The sequence below is a fragment of the Mercenaria mercenaria genome, chromosome 9 (assembly GCF_021730395.1).
Source record: "Mercenaria mercenaria strain notata chromosome 9, MADL_Memer_1, whole genome shotgun sequence".
Lineage (NCBI taxonomy): Eukaryota > Metazoa > Mollusca > Bivalvia > Venerida > Veneridae > Mercenaria > Mercenaria mercenaria.
The window spans coordinates 10,200,629-10,219,004 of record NC_069369.1 but is presented as its reverse complement, the minus strand read 5'-3'; the positions used below and the strand labels follow the sequence as shown (position 1 = coordinate 10,219,004).

The window sequence follows — 18,376 nt, the reverse complement described above, 5'->3', positions numbered from 1 at the left end:
AATATGTTTAGTTTAAGTCAACAGAACAGCCAAAAAATACATTTTTAAAGTAACTGAATATTCATTCAAGCAAAATGTCTGATTCCTGTTCCAACTTTTTGATACAGTTATACGGTAGTCTGACTTTCTCTCCTTAGGTCAATAATACTAGCTCAAAAAAATGAAATCACTCGGACCAACGCCAAAATTTAGGCCATTAGATAATGTGATGATAACACAATGCACGAATTGGAGACCATACAAAGTGCTCATGTCCAAATGTGTAAAAAGCAAACCTATAGTAGTATATGTACATGTACTTAATTGCTTATGTATGGTATTTGCAGTAATTATGTCTATTGGTCGAATGAAAAGTAAGACTTTTATTTGAGAAACTAATCTTTTATCAACAATTCATCCTGACAATTTACAAATCTGTACTGAAAGTGTTTCGTAATTGTAATATTTTGTGCGTATCTACAGTATAAAATGGACCGGCCAAATGATGTATCTCCGCATTGCAAACTAACAACAAATAAAACGTTAGTTCATAATAGAATCTAATTTTAGAAACATTGCAACTGTATTTTTAAACGTTTCTATATAACTTTGGAAAAGAATCAATAACGTTATACGTGTTGCATCTTAAAGGGAAATGCAACGTTGTTCTTATGTTAATTTTGTCAGCTGGGATATCTTAAATCATTTCAGGAAGTGAAAAAACTTTCAAAATCATAGTAAAAATAAGAAAGTTATGAGCATTCAAATATTTGGTAAAATTGGCGGCCATTTAGTTTCCATGACAACATTAAACAAAAAGGCGGATTTATTAAATTTTTAGATACACTTCTAAACTGTATTTACTTATTTCTGTAAAATAATGTCTCTTCTTTTTCCAGCTATAATGAAAGAAATTATCATCTTTTACACCTTACACTCAAAAAACATATGAAAAATAATCGATTAAAAGGTTATTTGCTAAATAATGAATTCATCAGTGTGTAAATGACATCATAAACGCACTAAAATGGCTGCCGCCATAAACAGCCATTTTCATAAATTTCTAACTGCAATATCTTTTTCAATAGAAGTCCGATTTTTAAAATTCTTTCAGCGTTATGAAAGGCTTGAGTATGGCTTTCATATTAAATTAACTTATTGTCAGGCTTTCCTTACCCTTTTAAGTCCGTAATATTTTACAAAACGCTGGACTCGACGATGTCTGATTATTTCCAGAGCCTGCGAATGCAAAAACGTTTATCCAGTTTAAAGAAATTGTGTTTTAGATGTATTTGAGTATGTATGGAGACATCTTCACTATATCTGTACAAAGAAATCAAAATTGTTTTTCCATTTTCTCCTTATTTAGAAATATTGAAATGTTTACAATATGGAAATACTATTGCAAAAGTACTTTTATCATCACATTAGGGGACGACACAGAAATATAGCTGGAAACGAAAAGAAATGTGAATTATGTGAAACAAATGACATACCATTCTGTCATGATTTATCCAGTATATATACTATGAAGAGTTCAGTATATTCCTCAATTGTATCATACACACCCACGTATCGAAAATTCATAGATCTTTCAAAATGTCGCAATACTAAAATGTTAAACAGACATACAGTTTTCTGTATCAAAGCGATTAAGCAAAGACAGGACGAACTTAACTACCTGTGTTAAACATAGTTTTAAGGCGTATTAAATGTAGATTTCTTTAAATCTGTTAACACATAATTATATACATCCGTATATGTTAACATATATATACATCCGTATATGTTAACACATATATACATCCGTATATGTTAACATATACATGTATATACATCCGTATATGTTAACATATATATATACATCCGTATAGATATATGCATATTTATGTGTTCGCAAATACTCCTTTTGTATATATATATATATATATATATATATATATATATATATATATATATATATATATATATATATATATATATATATATATATATACACAGTAATAAATTGATAACTAAAATTTCTTCAATTATTGTAATCAATCTCGTTGTTTTGTATTTATGTAATGCTATGACGAAGAACCACTGTGTTAAAAAACAATTTAATTGAATAAATTTCCGTTTTCTTCATAATTCGGCCAGATATTTTCAAACTGAATAAACAAACCTGATCTATCTACCCATCTTAACAATTTATAGAGTGTCTTCTTGATAGGTCGAACAAATTCTGGATGCCAAAGTATTTTGCTTTTGAGAAACAGACCTAAATACACGGAACGCTGTTTATTATGCTTAAAACGTAATCAAAGGCAGAATTTCCCGGCAATCAATGGTCTACGTCAGTAGATTTAAAAAGTAATACAGATGTTAAGCGCAACAGTAAAATAACACCTCCAATATACCCGTTGATGACGTTACCTTTGTGATTTGACTGCATCAAGCTGTTTGTGAATTCGGGTGCAATATTTTTTTTAGATATACTGACTAAAAACAACTTTTCATATCTAAAAGTAAAAGGAGAATTTCACTCTCCGTTGAAGATTCGATTACAAACTGTAAGTTTGATTTCAAGTTCTTATTTTTTGTCTCGCTAATAACAGTTCTTGAGTATGTGGAATTTTTTCAAGATAACCAAAAAACCCTATAACCTGTATGTTGACGCATTAACTGCTACATGTTTGATACGCTACCATCAAACTTTCCCTAAAAATTCTGAAATAATAACAGCATCTACAAAAATTTCTTTCTGTCGCAGGCCATGTTTTATACGTTTTCTTGATAAACGTGCGAATGATATTATCTCAGCTATATCCAGTATCTTAGTATTCTGTCGTCTCGAAGTACTGTTTTGCTAACCTAGTTTTAGTGTTTGTAATATTTTAAGCGGTCTCAGGAAAACATATATCTAAAAGCAAGTTGACGTTTGTGATAAGAGACTGTATCACAGCTTTTATATTTTATTGACAAGGTTAACGACAGGAAACGGCGAATTTGAACAAAACAAAGTACAATGTTGTTTTTTTGTACAACTAATCTGACATATCGTCCTGTTCAACTTTTCTGTAGTTATATGCTATATAACTGTCTTTGAGAATAATATCCCTAAACTCTGCCATATTGCCTACCAATTACCAAGCATGTTAGATTCTTAGATTGCTGATCACAGCTCCAGCAGAGAAAGTATGAATAAATAACTTATAGAGAGTGATAATTCTGTTCTGACTATTGGGCGGATGAAATACCCTCTCCAGAAATCCTCCTCCCTGTGAACCCATCCACTATATTTTTTAAAACATATCCTATTTTTTTTATTCTCATCTTCACACTATTTTGCAATTCATGTAAAGCTTTTGTTACTTGGGGGGGGGGGGGGGGGTAATGTATCCACCCTTGACAAATTGACCAGGTAATAGTATTGTCAAACATTCATATTACACAGGCAAAGCAATCTGCACCGTTAGCAAACGAAAAATATGATCCAGAACTTACGCTGGTGCTACTTTTACATGTGTACTTCAAGTACAAATAAGTGAACCTCACATTTGTCAAGCGAGGCCGCATCGCAGACAACGATTGTGATTACACTTTCCACTTGATTAAATGTTAAAGGCTTACTGGACAAAAGACAATATAATCCTGATATAGTCTGCCCACTCCCTTCAGACATTCTGACATACATTAACAGATTTAAAACTAATGTTTTCTTCCTATGGTCAACTGTGTAACAGTCCAGTGCAAATGATGCAAAAGGTCTTGAAGCTTCAACCAGAGAGGCCATAGAAGTATGATTTATTATATTATAACAGATATATATATATATATAGCGCCCTTTTCATGATAAACACGTTCAAGGCGCTTTACATATATATTACGACATTATTATCACTGAAAGACATACAACAGGAAACAGTAGGAAATGCTGAAAAGAAAAGATTAGTCAATAAAACCTTCATATATGACCATTTGTTACCCATTAACGTCATGTTTATCAAAGAAAGACTACAATAACACTGGGTAATTGTGTAACACATTTCAATGTCGGGTTTATGCTATACATTGTTTAAGTGTCTGCTAGCCTCCTTTTTATTGTTTTCATTATCTTAAAGCTTGTTTTTGTTACGAGCACAGCCAAATGGATTCCAACAAATCTCGGATTTTTATGAGGTGCCGAAGATCAGATTTATCTCTTAGTTGATTTTTTTTCTGTAAAATGTTCGAACGAATATTCTTATCAGTATTACAAATTAACAAAAAAAAAAAAGTCATGAAAATAGTAGTAACGAAGTCCTGAACTGAACAAAAATATGTCTGTAACATCAAAGTGTTCGTTATTAATCCTTACCCTGCTAAATTTCTATAATGAACGTGTCCATCTTTCCATTGGACAGTACCATTAACTGTTAAAAGGGGTGCTTACCAAAAAGAGATATTGACTGACTGGCGAACAGTGCAGATCATGATCAGACTGCACGAATGTGCAGGCTGATCATGATCTACACTGGTCGCAAAGGCAGAACCAATCGTGTCCAGCATGGTAAGGGTTAAAAATAATAAAACGCCTTTTTGAGTAACTTCAAGTAAGAAAATTGTGTTTTATAATATATAATCATTCTTTCTTTCCACGCAGAGAGTACCATAAATCTAGTAAGGCAAAACGATAGAACGGACACTTCGCACACACACTGACCTGCTAGAATGTTGGAGAGAGAAGGTGGTTTGTTTTCATTTCCTAATCACAATTACTACTCCCCAATCACAGCGTTATTTAATTCATATGATTACATAGCCGACCTTAATTTACTAACGTTTTCTCGCAGAAAGACAAACAAGCGTAAAATTCCGGGTAATAGTATTTCACAGTGTGCGTTCAGCCGTCTGACTGATAAATCTCAATACTTCCTAATTGCGCTATTACCATAATGGACAGATTAGTCTGCACAACTTGTCATGTAGGACACAAAACCCATATAATGCGTTTATAATAACTGCATAATATTGTATAATATACAGCACAAGTAACTTTATCTGAATTGACTGATATTGCATTGTTATTCTCCAATTATTGAATACATTAATAAGATATTGCAAATCTGTGTTTCATATTCTAAAATTATAAAGGATTCATCTGCAAAGTCTGAAATCCCAGAATAAAATGCACATGGAAGCATCATTGATATTACTTGCACAAACCATTGTATTAACTTTGTAGTGAAGTGTTTTATGAAGTTCTGTTATTTTTCACATGTTTGACATCGTGGTAGTGAAATAAAGCTTATTTTAAATGTATAGTGGGAATTAATATCAAATTCTAATATGGCTAACAATGCTTCGATGAACCCAACGTTATCATGTTGGCATCACGTCGGCGTGAGTTTAGCGCCATGTATGCATCTAGAAATAGCGCTTTCTTTGATCAAATATTTTACTTAATTGCACGTTTAAAACGAAATGTCACATTGCATAACTTGATTAATTTACACATATACTGAGTTGGTTATTTGCTTTGTAGAATAATTCGCCATGATTTTCGCCCACATTTAACTCTTCCGCAAGACGTATTACCATTTTCTGTCCTAGTGTGTATAAACAAAGGAGCGTGGCGACCTACCATTTGGCGCCATGCATGCGCTAAGAAACAGATCTATCATATTTGATCTAATTTAACAATAAAAGACATATCATAATATTTATACACTCGATCATTCAGACGTCGTTCGAACGACGTATAACCTCTAACGTGTATAAATAGTGCTAAAACACGGTTTTGCTATAAAGTATGTCTTAAATATTCAAAGAAAACTAAGGAAGCTTTATACACAAAACTCGTATCTGTTATAATGGCCAAAATCATCTTTGTTTTTGATTTGCTGCACAAAACAATACACTTAAGCATATCAACAATATTCCTATCAATTCGTCATTCCTTTGCAATAATATTTACTAAAACTCGGGTAATCTAAAATGCACCTTTACTGAAATTAACCTAACACGAAAACAGATTTAAACAGCAGGCGGCTCTAAAGCAGAAAGTATATACAGTATAGTGCAAACTAGATGATAAAATATTTAATATAATACGTGCAATTTTGAATACTCCAGTATCACCCATAAAAGACGCTATTCTGTCATTACTCTATAGGCAAGATCACATGGTTTTGTTTGATTGATGAAACGTCATCGAGTTGTTTTTCCCAGACAAATGACTATCAAAACCTTGTGATACGATGTTTCCATGTTCTGGACACTCAGACATATATTTATGTACTAACGTTTAAAGATACGGATAACAGAATGTATACGATTCAGTCGTTAAATACTTGATCGAAATTCACGTTCTCAATTCTTGCTTTCAATAGAACTAGAGAAACTTGTTGCGACCACTCTTGGGTTCACGCATGTGTCCTTTTATGTGAACATCTTATATATGTTCATTACATAGCCTGAATACTTCCTGAAGGTTTTGTAAACAGGGGATTGGGTGGGGTTGGGGGAGGGTGGATGGCTTCGTCTTGGAAAATATACAAGTCTTATCAAATTCTAACGTATTGTCTCAATATCATGACAGTAAAAGTTTCAACAAGCGTAAACCGAAAGTTGGGATTCACAATTGCAACGCTACAATCATAATAAAATCAAGAAATCAATCAACTTCAGAAAGCATTTCCTGCTGAATGTTTTTCTTCTTTTTATCAGAAATTAAACACGATGAGAGAATTTTTTTCTCTGTGATATCTTTGAGATGCTAATTTACGTCACAAATACAATACTCCAACATTTGCTGCAAAACCTAAATGTTTGATAAGAAAATAAGTCTGGAATAAATGCAGTTTTCTGGAAAACATATGAACAGTCGGAAACTTCACAGAGAAAAAAAGAGCAGCCGGTATCCTATCAGCATCAAAGTGATGGATTGACGGCTGATGTTTTACACAATTAGTTTTCTAATTTGAGAGACTTGGTCTTTGAATCTTGTTATAAATTTTCTCTATGCGGTTTTAGCTTCTATTGTGGCATTATTTATGGTGTTCGTGCGGTGGCTAGTTTGTCATTTGCTGGGTGTGGTATTTTAATACATTAAACGATCGGCTTTGTTATTGAAAAGTGGTAAACTGCTTAATTGCATTTCTTCTTGTTTCTATTAAAACTAAAATGACAAAAAATGACACCGAATGTACTTAAACAAAGAATGTATGAAAAATTTCGTGACGCCCGTGATCTCGGACAAAAAAACAAAAAACGACTGATTGGACCCCAAAGGCACAACAAATCATATAACTTTATCAATAAATCAAATAAACAACTTTAAAATTGACATTCGTCTACGATTTACAGCTTTCTGAAAACAGAACAAAAAAATACAAGACGGTGTAGAAAAAATAACTTTTGTATAAAATACAAACTATTCAAGAAGGCTTGTACATTAAGTTAAGAGCTTATTGTAATTTCTGAAGTAAGATAAGATAAGATAAGATAATCTTTTATTATAGTGACTTGTGTTTACGTACATAATGATGAACAGACATATATACAATAATAGAGAACACCCGGCCACACGGGCCTATAAGTCACCTTATATAACAATATGACAGTTAAAGTATATTGTACAATTAAACTGCATTTATGTTTTGTGTTTAAAGTGGGTTTATTAATTAAATAAAATGAATTGAGATAAACCGCCATATTAAATGTATGTTTTTGATGTGTTAACTTTATGACTTTTTTTCTTCTCACTTATAGCTAAAATGGTCATATTCAAAATATGCAAAAATAATAAACACAATGATAGGTAACATGGACAGTTCATTCTTGTCATTTTATTTTATGATTTGTCTAATTGAAAACGTTTTATTTACCTTTAAATAAATATGCTATCTATTCAAGCATGGGTTTCAAAGTGTATATCGGTATTAGCTAGGCTTTTACACCCGTTAACGTGCCCCTAACGTACCACTCCGGTTTTAGCGTTTTTATTTTAGATTTAGTACGAAAATTGGTCAGTCTAAAGTGACAGAAATATACATTCGATTGAACACCTGATCTATCGCAACTAGGGGAACAAATAAAAAAATGAAAAGTTACATAGTAACAGTTTAAAGACGCACTTTAATGCTGCTATATCAAAATACCTCCAACATTGTCCATGAGTATTATGTTTTCACAATTCGAAAATAATGTAGTCATAAATTAAACTTTTCATGTTTCTGTAGCTTAATTAAATTTTATTATTTAGTGTTTGTGCGTTTCGCGCGTTTGCGAAGAAAGTGTTTTAGTCACATTATTTGTTCTAGGGATAATACATTTTAATAACGTTAGAGGAGTGTAACAAGAGTATAGCTTTACAAAATATGTGTACGTTATCCAGTTATTTTTCTCATCAACATTGTTCTACGACTGAGCATTTAAATTTTGGACCAAGGTATTATTTTTTTATTATTCAATGGATAATATTTTCCCCAGATCCAGACCTGAAAGGATATGAATTTACTCCCTGAGCATGGAAAACTGAAGTACTGATTAAAATATACTACTATTCTGTACACTAGCTTCTATTTTATTCTTAACTTGATCGAAATTGAAACGTTACGTACTCTTGTTAATATATAGGGGCTTACGGTTTAATATGATATTAATTTGAATCCAGAAAATCCCTATCAAATGATTTAAGCAAATTGAAATATACACCAGCTGCGATCAAAATTAAATCATACTTAGTAACAGCTTTTTGAAAAATCAAATTCCAGTGTTAAGTAGCATTACATTTTCACATTGAGATTTTTTTTTTAATATTTATAGTATTTTAAACCAAACACAAAGTACTTTTATACATATTTATATAGATATTCCTCAGTTTTTAAAATATGAAATTTTGGTAAAAATATCTTTTAAATTTCAATAAAAACCATGCGATCTATGTTGCATATTTTCTTTGACCAGTGAAATAATTATCACCTGATTTCCTTTAACTTTAGCATGCTTGCTTTAAGTTTTTCAGTTTGTTTAGTGTAGATATATAAAGAAGCATATTCTGCGTGGGAGAACTTAGTAAAAGGTTTATAAAATTGATAATCAGTTTTGAAATATAAATTACGTCTGAATGCCTTCGAGTAGCGCTGCATTTCCTCATTTTTTTATTTTACGGAACATTTCTCGCATTAAATGATGAAAAGCAGCAAAGAAACAAAGTAGAAAACATACATTCCATCTCTTTTTATGAATTCAAATCATATCAAACCTGTATCAACATTCCAAATTTATATAAATGGTAAAGGCAAATATTAAAATGTTTTCTCCATACTTATTACTATCTAAAATATTTATCTATTCCTGTTACTTTCAGGTCACAGTTTGAAGAAAATACAAATAATTTATGATACATTCAACTCTGAAAAACAAAACTTGCCTAACTGGGATATTTCCTTCCTAACCATCCGCACGAATGTATAAATTCCAGAGATAAAATGAAATTTCCAACTAAGTCCTTGATTTCAAGCTCAATAGTCATTACTAGTAATACAGTAATAGTTAATAGGTAATCTCTCTCGTTATCTCAGAAACCCTTGCATGTGTTTTATTTGCTTCTCTGCTAATATAAAACAGTCCCTCATCTGCGGAACTCTCGCTTATTCAATAACGGAAACAACGTTCGCCTCTACTCCATAACTACGGCGAACCGCTGAAATACTTCATCTCTTTCTCTATGAATCTCTCATCAAAGGCCAGAAACAGTTGTTCTCTATACACAGATACTAAATTTTATACAAGCAAAATGTACAGAATGGTGCATCTTATTTATCGATAATGTATCCTTCTTTTCGGGAGTGACTTTAAATGGGTTCGCACGCTGTACCGACAAATGGTTCAAAGTTTACAATAAATACAGCTAAGCAATTATGTTTTATTCATCTTCTGCTGTTGAAAAGGGATGGAAAACACCAAAATTAATTTTACACTCGGCTGACTCCGTTAGATGTTATGATTTAAAACAAACATGATTTATGTCTGTCAAGAACGTTTCACGCAAGGATGTACTCCTTAAGCCGTATTTTTTCTAGATGTAATTCAGTTCCCATATTACTGTGAATACTTTTTTATATAATACTTATTAAGGATATTAATGTTACATTCTGACGTCGCAAAATATATTGTCTTGATGGCCAGTTCGATGCTCCTACGTGTGAGCGCAGTTGCTATAATGTTCTTTCCATTGTACAAAATATTAAGTTACAATAATTTGATTTCGATCAGAGCATCAAAGAGCCCATAAACCAGTATTTCCCCATGTGGCTCGTCAGAGTTTTGAAACTGTGTTAAACAGAAGTTATGCCTGACAGTTGATTAGCCACTTGACTGATAATAAAGATATTTCTACATTTTCCCTTTTTTGTCTTATTCCATTTCGTAGAGACAGCAGCCAGTCTAATTTAGAGATTTTCACAGAGGAATGATGTATTGGACATAGGATATAGACTGGCTCAGTTCACTACATTAAATCATAAAAATGTAAAAAGAGGTATAATAGTCTAGGAACTAGTCTAGTCGTTACGAATGAAAACAGGTTTTAGACTGAAATACTTTTAAAACAGTTCATGAAAATAGCGGGTCAATATAGGCATCCGGAGTTTGCACAAATATGATTGTATTTCTTACAGAAACTCACAGAAGCACTACAGGTCACTTGTTTACAACAATCAATTAAGGTTAATTAGGTGCTGCTGAGATAATATGTTAATAAACAACATCTGCTATATTTATCGGTTCATTAATAGGAAAAAAGTAGCACCGTGCACGTTTTCTAAACAATGATCTATTCTATTAATGTTATTAATGCTGTTATGTGTATTTCTAGTTTTTTCCATAAAGATTTACGGCGTTATATCAATATGCTACCTTTCTGCTGGGACCGTCTGCAGAACTACAAGTTAAACATTATCATATTTATATTTGACACGTTCTCTTACATTTTCGTACCAAAAACCTACATTACTCTGGAAGTAAATACAATATTCTAAAACGTATATGTAGATCGACGTCGAAAGCATATGCAAATATTTTTATGTCAAATTTTGAAATATTAATATCAGCAAAGAGAACATCACTTAAAAGTAAATATATATATATATATATATATATATCTCTCTCTCTCTCTCTCTCTCTCTCTCTCTCTCTCTCTCTCTCAAATATGTTCCTACCTTAATCAGTTATAAGATGAAAAAAGTCAGTCAGATGTCCCACCGATTAACCTGCTATGATATTTAAAAATAAATGGCCGATTTTCTAGACTTATTTTGTTCATTTTTGTGTGGGAAAACAATTGTCAAAATATTACATAGTAACACTTAGGAGTAATTCTATCTGTTAACAATATATTCTAATGGATAATGTCTTTCATACCAATGGAACATTTTTCTTCTTCCTATAATGGATCAATTTAGCTCTTTCTCGTATTACACGATACATTGTCTAATTTTGAGGTTTGGGTATTCTTAATGCATTCCAATTTACAGACATAAACCGGATAATTTTCAGATAGAGAGATGCTCTGTTAAGAAACAATTATTGTAGAGCTGTCAGATATCAATTAAAACGAAACATAAAAAGCTTCGGAAGCCCGCAAACTTAATAGCAGAAGAACAAATAATATAATATTCCAGCACAGAATTCAGATTGTTAGAACGTACAATGAATGAGACACATTATATCCACGGGCGTATAAGCGCGGTCAGTCGGTTTCTACGTCGAAACAGAGCAGACCTAAGTTAAATTGACTGTTTTATAACTAAATATTAAAGTATCTCTTGCAGTGTTCTGTGATAATACCAGTCCATTAATACGTCCATGTTACTTCAGTGAATTTGAGAGTAATATTGACACATTAATTTACCTGACAAGGAAATTACTCAGAGGATTCGCTAATGTGTCTGCATCGCGTATCGCTAACACCTAATTCTTGCAACAATAATTTTAACTCTGATATCAGTTTTCAGTTTTTACACATTTTTTTCTATTTCATGACGTCTTTATTACACGTCTGACAATCCTTATTTAAGACGGTATAAGCGGCTGTCTGCAATGTGCATTATCGTACTGTATCGCTGCTCTGGCAAAATAATTAATACATAGAAAGTAAATAAATTTAATGTTCCACTTTTTTTATTTGTATTGATGTACTGCGAATGTGAAATCTATATAGAAACCATGTTTCGTGGAAAAGGGAAGAGGTTTAATAAGAAAGGTTTTCAGTCGAGATGCTTACGGTTTCTTTTTTTTTTTAAATGCAAAAGTATTTAATATTCCGTGATAGAAACCTATATGAGCCGCGCCATGAGAAAGCCAACATAGTGGGTCTGCGACCAGCATAGATCCAGACCAGCCTGAGCATCCGCACAGTCTGGTCAGGATCCATGCTGTTTGCTAACAGTTTCTCTAATTGCAATAGGCTTTGAAAGTGAACAGCATGGATCCTGACCTGACTGCGCGGATGCACATGCTGGTCTGGATCTATGCTGGTCGCAAAGCCACTATGTTAGTTTTCTCATGGCGCGGCTCTTATATCGAGCAACTATACCATTTACAAATGGCCAATGCCGTTCTCTTACCCAATGATCAATGTCGAATGTCGAACTTCTCGCCAACTTCACACACTTTTACAAAACATAATTGTAATACTGATTGCATCATTTTACGTATGTTTCAAACAATTATCATTATCATCGCTATCACTACAATCATCATAATCAGGTACTTTCTTTAATATCACAATTTTGTATTGTAATCATTGGCGCCTATCTGTGAAATTAGTTTTGGGTTTAACTCCATTTTTCAACAGTACTTCAGTAATGTGACGGCGGTTAATTCCTTAATTACTAGTGTTAAAAGTTGACCTTTTACCCACACGAATCAGTATATTCTGCCTAGTGTTCGCACAGACCGTTAAATAACCTGCATTCGAGTACCGTATATTAATGTTAATTTATTGGTTGTTCAATTGCGTTTTTAAACAAGGTATCAGTATATATATGACGTAATATGCTACCTTATAAAAGAAGTCCTGATTTTTTCCAGTATCGACTGGATCTCTGCAAGTAAAGGATGACTTCGCATCAGGAACTATTGGTTTGAATCCATTTTTGACTCGTGTACTGCTTGAAATTATCGAGCGTTACAACGTTGTAATTTGTGAAAACTGTCTAAATCAGATACGGAAAAAAATGCTGGAGGCATGAACTAGGTCGAACATTTTCACCTCGTCTGAAGGTCGTGGTTCCATTGTGATCATTCAGTAATATAATCCGCAACGAAAATAAATGACAGTAATAAAAATATTCAATAGAAAAGCTACCAGCATATAAATTCTTTAAACAAAGTAATTATTCGTTATCCGTTTGAAAGTGAAATAAAAGTAAGGAAATTTTTTCTTAAGCCTTATTCATTTTGATCCGCAAATATTTAAGTTAATTGTCCAGATTTTGGGGTAACATACACATAATTTTCAACAGGATCAAGTTAAGAAAAACACTCCGTCTTTGTATTTATTTCAGCCTAAGAATAGATTATAAACCGTTGTTTTAAATTCGCATTGAGGTCAAATATAAATGATTCGTGTAAAAGCAGACCGAAAAATAAATAAAAAAATTATTTTATTTTGTCTGCACATTTCAATTTTAATTCTTTGTTTTAAATGTACTAATGAAATATTGTTGTATGATTATTACATATATGTTTTTATACATTGAAGTTATTAAATCCGTTGAATAAAAATGATAAAATGCTGGGCCAAACCTCGCATTTTATTACTCATCAACTCTTTTATCAAAGGCGTAACATTCTGTATTCAATAAATGAATAACACTTACATTTATTTTACATAACAGATAATTATATTGTTAATCTTGTATCATGTGAAGAATATAATGTATAACTGGAAGCATCAACACAGAAAATGACCATGTTACAAAGTGACTGCGCTAATTAAAAGTAAAACAATTCTTTTTTTTAAATTACTAAAACTATAATAGAAACATTTTATGCTTGATCGTTTTCACGAGTTAAAAGAATGCACTTCTATAAGAAATGTCTCTACAGAACAAGTGATAGAAATATGCATTTCCGAGGTTTCAATGTCAAATGAAAGGTCGCATCATAACAGTAAAAAGGAACTTACCAAATATCGCAAAAATCCTCTGTCTAATTAACCTATTCCATCAATTTAAATGCTATTGTATATTGTTGTGTTTACGCGCACAGATCTGTTAATCCATTGATTGTTCGTTTAGTAGTCTGAAGACATTTTGCAATACATGTAACTTATTTCCAGTATTTCAATTGAATTAAACATTTGTATACATTTTAATCAAACAGGTGCAATCCAATTTAACTATATCGTGGATGAAATATCTATATTAGATGGGATAGCTTACAGTCGTATTGTACAAAAGGTCAAACGTACACTTGGGTAGATAATACACTTTATTTTATTGAATGTTTTTGTATAATCCTTGCTGTCGAACAAATCGATTTCAGAATTAGCTCTATATCAAAATACTAAATTACAGGTAGATATAGTATTGTGATGCATTATCAAGTACAATAGAAGGAAAAAAGAATGAATTATGCATGAATACTATGATATTTGATATTACTTAAAAGAATATAATGTTTCGTTCAAAAGGCACATTTTAGAAAATTATATAACTTTACAAATCACATTTCGACTGTTATTTTCATCATTCGTCACAAGCTTGAAGGTCATAGTCAACAAGGCCAAAGTATAACAATATTAGATTCTGTATGGCAAACATTTAGGGAGTCCTAATTTATTTCATACAGGACTGATGGTAAAAATAATGCGTGTGTTTCCAATAACCTGGTTATTTTATCAAAAATCGCGTATCGAAACTAAAGGTAGAAAGCTGTTCCTCAATTACGATGCCGTGCGCAAACTGAAATAAAAAGAAAATGATAATCTTGATATTACGTCAGTTCCTTTACAACAGTGTGAAGTGAGTTTGTTATAAAGACCGTAACACCGTGCGTAATGTCTGGACTATAATTTACCATCCCCGATGAGAACTAGAGCGCTATACCTAGATTCTCTACTGCCTTAAAGAAATAGTCACGTAAAATGTAAGATCTTTCATGTAAAAAAAAAAGAAATTTTTTTTTTATTTCATATTTTGACTAAATTTACCTATTTTATAATTTTAGTAAAAATTGATATTTTTCATTGTGAAAATACCAGATATATTTCTCTCTAATATTTCGATAAACAGAGAATCATACTCGCTCTGGTACGCAAACGAGCATGAATTAAAGTTTTGATCCAAAAATTATCGTCTGCCGCTTTCTACATGCGCGTGTTGAACTTTCTAACTCTCTGTGGCATCGCTTTGAACTTGTATCTTGTCAGAACACCACGCACATCTCTTACAGTACGTATTTATCACGATGAAAAGTCGAAAATTATTTCTAAGTCGATTATTTTTGGGAGAACATTCAGAATAAATATCAAAATTACATCGAGCGCTTGACTTATCAGAGAGTTTGCGATTTCATCCTTACACAGTGATCTCTTGAAATGTCATAACCGTATCGACAAGTTTGATATGATTTATCGCAAACAAATGAGCATACTATTAATACAACCCCGTACATATTCAATAGTATCTGCGCTCGAAATTCTATGCCTGATTTTCATCGTTTGTATTGCGTTTCGTGATCTTTTTTTACAGGAGAACGCTCGAGATAATAAGTAAGACCCTCTGTATATATTAATCGTAAAGATGTTTAGCGCAGGAAAATATTCTCAGATAAACAAAGTTAAATGCACTAACTGGAAATTGCAGGATAATTGTACCAACGAAAAGGGTCATAAATCATAGAACTGTAAAATAGCATGAGATGGAATTGTGACCATATGCAATAATGATATTTTTTCATAGCTCTCTTCAAATGTATTTTAACATACTAAACTTATCAATATATAAAAACAAACCTTACATCTCAGTTCTACATGAACTGATTGCGAATGATTCAAAATGATTTTCTATATTACAAATCAAGAAAACCATATTTCTCTTAGCCTGCACTATTCCCGTCATTAAATTACGTCTTTTGTCGAATTATTCGTGTATAAGCGGACTATTAAGTTTACGTTTAACAATGATATGAACTGAAGGGAGTTTACGAGGATCGTCAAAACATATTACATTACACTCGCGTACATATCTGACATTGGTTGTTTTTATTTTCTTTACAATATTTGTAAATTATACATTAAACATTGCGATATTTGCGTGATAATAGTCTCAATACAACGAGATGATATATACCTTTAACCTCTCTATGGGAATACACCTGTAAATTAAGTAGAAAATATAAAAACTGATCGATTAACTAGAGAAAATATATCATCACGACTATGGATTGTCCAATAACGGGACACCATACCTGTCCTCCATCTTAATAGTTGTTACTTATACGCGGTTAACGTTCAACAGTTCAAATTCTTCTTTGTTTCATATAAAAAACGATCTTTTTAGATTTTATTTACGTATCTTTATAGAATACTACATTTTCCAATATCTATTTTTTCATAAAAGTTCGACGATCATTAATGTACCACAAAATGGAGAGAAACTAGTTTGTTGAATAATAGCAGTTTCTTGTCCGTACAACATGCAATAAGCCAAACAATTGAGACGTCTTTCGGGCCTAATTGTTGACACAATACGTGCAAGTGATAAGGATGGAAAAAGTTAACTACCTATGGTGTACCATTTGGATCGAAAGACAACTTTGCGCGTGTGCACATTTCAAAATATACATGCACGTACAAAAGTATGCGAGCACGTACCAATAACAAAAATAGATGTACTTAACATTTTACAATTTCTAGCTAATGAAATAGTATACAGCATTAAGAAAATATGGTTTACTGAATATCATGTGATACATACTAGACTATATAATGAACCGTTTAAACATAAGTAGATACCTGAAAATACAAAGTTTAAACAAGCTTATATATTCTGTACGTACATGCATAAATGTGTACCGGTAGGTGCAAGCTTATATGGATCACGTGTCTTTACGCGTCAATATATAAATAAACGTATATATATGTGTGTGTGCGTGTGTGTGTGCGCGCGTGTGTGTGTGTGTGTTCTTGTAATTACAAGTGCATGTATAAATTTGACCCTAACCCTTATTTCCCGCCTTTTAACAAAATTTCGATTGTCTTTAAATTTCGCATGTCCAATGCGATAATTATCGCTAGTACTTAAATTTAACTAGTACCTTTTCTGTTCATTAAACAATACTAGATGCGAAATTTAACAATCTTTGCGAGGTTTGTAGCATGACAATTATCGCGTTATAAACCTCGCGAGGATTGTAAAGTTTCGCAACTGTATGTGTTGTTTTACTAGCGAAATTTAAGGTGGCCCGAAAAGGAAACCGTATGCTAAGGACATTTGTTGGTACAGTGGCTGATTTATGCCATTTCTTTCTAGCATGTTGGCGTGCACGCGTAATATTATACATGTATGTGCACTTGTAATTACAGGGATATTTCATGCACGCGTACAATTATAAATCCATACGTGCACGCGTAAATGTTGGTGCACGAACACGACAAAAATGTTACTTGTCTTTTTATTTATTTATTTTGTTGGGTTAAACGTCGCACCGACACAATTATAGGTCATATGGCGTCTTTCCAGTTTTGATCTGTCCTGTATCTACGGCTGCTTATAGTATAGACTTGACAATGGAATCTTGCAATCATAAAGAGTTTGGCTGATGAGACAATGTAAAATTTCTAGGTGAGCCAATCACAAAATGCTAAATGAATTGTATTTAAATCTTTTACGTAACATGTAAATTAATTGGTCCGGGTGATGATTTAGCTTCTAAAAATTACTCTTCAAATCAATCTTCAATTCAGAGTTATCGTACTTATACTTCCGCTTCATTACCCAGCTTTACTCACTTTTACTCGTGAGTAAATCAATTATTCACTTATCCCTTGTTACTATAACTACAAATACAACAAAAAACAGAATATGATACAGGCAATTGTATTTGACACCATTTCGCTTTAAAAAACAATTGAATAGTTTAATTCAATGTATACTGCATTTTTTCCGGGAGCCAGGGCATCTTTGATTTACCTGCAAAATACTAAAATACTGTAAAGCAGCAGCAAGAAAAAGACACCAAAAGGTGCCTATGTTAACAGAGAAGGGAATAAATGTTGTATTTATAATTTTAACATGTCCGAAGAATTGCGGAATGATACTTATATCACTAGGGTAAAGATTACATTTTACTTGGATTTTATCATATACTCCCTGTGTAAACTCTCAAACTTTAAAACTAAAATCAAAATATTAAATCC

The 18,376-nt window shown here is 32.2% G+C and overlaps 1 protein-coding gene across 1 annotated transcript in view; it reads right to left on the bottom strand.

Annotated features, from left to right (window-relative positions):
- The window catches only part of LOC123546445 (dopamine receptor 2-like), a 55,032-nt gene extending 40,507 nt beyond the window's left edge, over positions 1 to 14,525 (bottom strand). Inside the window, exon 1 of the mRNA XM_045332712.2 lies at positions 14,141 to 14,525. The gene's annotated coding sequence lies outside the window, so the exon portion shown is untranslated. The remainder of the gene's footprint in view (positions 1 to 14,140) is intronic.
- Positions 14,526 to 18,376: the final 3,851 nt, after the last annotated feature.